Below are 4132 nucleotides of genomic sequence, written 5' to 3' on the forward strand. Positions count from 1 at the left end.
CTCAAGTTCTGAGGAAAAATAATCAAGGGCAACCGCACTAGCCTATATTATTCTTTTACTTCTTTGATCAACGGCTATAAAGGAAGTTTCCCAGTGTGTGGCACTGTTTTGTTTTTTTTGTTTTTTTTTTTTTGACAGAACATCTAGGGCTCTTAGAAAGAACATTGTCATTCTGTGTTACAAAATTTCATTTGTGTGTGTGTTTGTAAATTAACATAAAATAAGGTTTCTCCGCAGCTTTTCAAGCATCCTTAGTGTTATTTGTCTCTCTTCCTCCCTCTATGGCTCCCTCTGTTTCTGTATTAGCTTGGCCCACCCTCCTTAAACGCACCTCCCTATTTTCTCATTTCCTCATTCATACAATACTGTGGTACTGGATACTGGGATTTAAGCTTCTGAAGATTTTTTATTTAAATTTATTTTTTAATTTTACCTTACATTCCATCCACAGTTCTCTCCTCATCCCTCCTCCTTGCTCCACCTCTCCCCTATCCCACCTCACTCACTCCTCCCAATAGATAAGGTCTCCCATGGGAAGTCAAAAAGTCTGGCATACTAAGTTAGCTCAGGACCAAGCCCCTCCCCGATGCATTAAGGCTGAGCATGGCATCCTACCATGAGGAATGGGCTCCAATAAACTAGCTCATGCATCAGGGACAGATCCTGCTCCTACTGCCAGGTGCCTCACAGATAGTCAAAGCTTCATCACTGTCCCCCAGATGTGGAGGGCCTAATTCAGTAGCATGGAGACTCCGAAGCTGTCACTCTAGAGTTCCTGCATTTTCATGAGCTTGGCTCAGCTGTCTCTGTAGATTTCCCCATCATGATCTTGACCTCCCTTACTCATATATTCCCTCTCCCTCTCTTTAATTGGACTCATGCAGCTTGACTTGGTGCTTGTTTGTGGATCTCTGCATGTGATTTTGTCAGTCACTGGATGATGGCTTCGAGATGACAGTTGAGGTATTCGTGAATCTGATTCCAGGCGAAGGCCAATTCGGGATCCCTCTCCACTGTTGCTAGGAGTCTTAACTGGCTTCATTCTTGTGGTTTCTTGTGAATTTCCTAACCCCATAATTGCTCTCTCTATCAAGATCTCTCTTCATTGCTCTCCCACTCTATCCCTCTCCCCCCTCGAACATCTCATTCCCTCATGTTCTCATTGGCACAAGAGACCATTTCCAAAAGTATAAAACCAGTAGTATAGACACTGAAAACAACAATCAATAAATGGGACCTCCTGGAACTAAAAAGCTTCTATAAGGCAAAAGACATAGTAAATATGATAAAATGATAGCCTATAGAATGGGAAAAGATATTCACCAATCCCATATCTGACAGAGGACTGATCTCCAAAATAGATAAAGAACTCAAGAAACTAGACATCAAAATACAAAATGATTCAATTAAAAATGGGGTTCAGAACTAAACAAAATTCTCAGAGGAAGAATCTCAAATGCTGAAAAATATTTAAGGAATTGTTCAACATTCTTAGCTATTAGGGAAATACAAATCAAAACGACTCTGAGATACCATCTTAGACCTATCAGAATGGCTAAAATGAAAAGTACTGAGGATAGTTTATGTTGGAGAAGATGTGGAATGAGAAGATCACTGCTGGTGGGAGTGTAAGCTTATATAGCCACTTTCAAAAGGAGTATGGTGGTTTCTCAGAAGGTCGGAAATCAATCTATGTCAAGATCCAGCAATTCCACTCTTGGGCATACATCAAAAGATACTCAATCATGTCACAAGGCCACTTGCTCAACAATGTTCACTGTAGCATTATTTGTAATAGCTGGAATCTGAAAACAATCTAGATGCACCTCAAGTGAAGAATGGATAAAGAAAATGTGATACATTTACACATTGAAGTATTATTCAGCTGTAAAAAATGACATCATCAAATTTGCAGACAAATGGATGAAACTATAAAAATTCATCTTGTGTGAGGTAACCCAGACCCAGAAAGACAACCACAGTATGTAATCACTCATTAAGTGAATATTAGACATAAAACAAAGGATAACCAGGCTACAATCCACAGCTCCAGAGAAGTAAGTAACAAGAAAGACAAGACTGCTCAGTGAAGGGGAATTAGAAGAGATCTTCTGGGTAAATTGGTGCAGTAAAGCAGAGGGGTGGGAGATTCTGATAATTTTTTAAAATACTTACTTACAGGACAGCAGTGTTCACCATCTACTTTTCCCTTCCAGGTACTTTAGTTTATTAAATTTTGGAATATTGTTTTTAAATCCATAATCAATATACTTGTTTCCATTTTTTCTTAAAGATAAATTGATACACTATTTTGATATTTAACTATAAAATATCAATGAATTGTAATCATTTTACTGTAAGATTTTGATCATTAAGGGCATAATATCTTCTGTTTACATAATGAACAAAAACTAATTGAAAACTACTTTTGCAAAAAAAATTATTTCATATATTAACTAAAAGGGAGTAAACTGGAAATTCTCTGAATACCCAAACACTGTTTTAAAAAATCATACGTACTTTCAAGTTACTGAGGTATCATTTGTGGCCTGGGATTGAAGCCTCTGCAATGGCATAAATGGGTACTTTGGCTAGTTTTGTCATATCTTGTCCTGATAATTCAGAAATCTGGATCAAGGTTATAAGGAAATATTAGTTTTGATTCTCTAAGGGAGTAGTTCACGATCTTCCTAATGTTACAATACTTTAATACACTTTCTCGTGTTATGGTGAGTCACAACCATAAAATTATTTCATTGTTACTTCATAACTGTAATTTTGCTTCTGCTATGAATCGCAATGTAAATATCTGATATGTGAGTCCTGTGAAAGGTCATTCGACCTCAATGGGGTCACGACCCATAGGCGAGAACCCCTGCTCTAAAGCACATACATAACAGTGAAGATACTGAGTACAAACTGAGGGGAGCATTTTTCTGAAATACTTTCAAGGTCATGAACATTGGAAGGTGTGTAGCTATAAGTAAACTCTATTTTAACCAATCAGAGAAATACACATGTTTTATAATTTTTTTACTTGGCTTCTTCAACTCTATGTATGTTGAGTATGTAGCTAGACCCGGTAGTGTAGACCTTAAGATTCACTGTAGGAAGGAGGCCGCTTGTTCTTCCTGGCTGCCCGGCTAGTTTAGACCCGAAATAATCACAAAGAATTTGTATTAATTAAATCCCTGCTTGGTCCATTAGCTCTAGCTTCTTATTGGCTAACTCTTCCATATTAATTTAACCCATTTTTATTAATCTGTATATCATCACGAGCACATGGCCTACCAGCAAAGTTTTAGCATATCTATCTCCAGGGGAGGCTCCATGGCATCACTCTGACTCCACCCTTCTTTTTCCCAGCGTTCTGTTTAGTTTTCCCTCACCCCCCCCACCTACCTCTGTTCTCCTATAGCTCTGCTAAAGGCCCAAAGCAGTTTTTTTATGTTATTGATTTTTATTGAGCTCTACATTTTTCTCTGCTCCCCTCCCTGCTTCTCTCCTCCCCTTCAACACTCTCCCAAAGCAGTTTCTTAATTCATTAATGAATAAAAGCAACATATAGACAGAAGGACCTCCCATACCATTTTCCCTTTTCTGTTTAAACCAAAAAAAAGGTTTTAACTTTAACATAATAAAATTACATATAATAAAACAGTTACCAAGCAAGAATTACAGTTACAATATTTATATCTACTTTCAAGAAACCTCCCTCCTACAATTCACTTCAAGATTGCTCTTCAAGCTGATGAGGGAGAGGGACTTGATCGGGGGGAGGGGGAGGGAAATGGGAGGCGGTGGCGGGGAGGAGGCAGAAATCCTTAATAAATAAATAAATTTAAAAAATAAATAAATAGATAAAAAGAATCTCTTAGAACACCAGCTTGCCAAAAATAACATCTGATGATCCCAAATTATAATGGAAGTTGTTTATTTGAAATCACTGATGACTCAGAGAAAAATGTTTTTAAGTAAAAAGTGAAAGGTGGAAAGTCCATTCCAATTTACCCATATAGATGGAGAAGACTGACAGACCAGAGAAGGGAAGAACATCAGCTTGGGCACTGTTTACTACAAGAGAACAGTTCATCTCTACAGGCACTAACTCATTCCTGAAGATAATAAAACC

The sequence above is a fragment of the Microtus ochrogaster genome, chromosome 1 (assembly GCF_000317375.1).
Source record: "Microtus ochrogaster isolate Prairie Vole_2 chromosome 1, MicOch1.0, whole genome shotgun sequence".
NCBI classification, from domain to species: Eukaryota; Metazoa; Chordata; class Mammalia; order Rodentia; family Cricetidae; genus Microtus; species Microtus ochrogaster.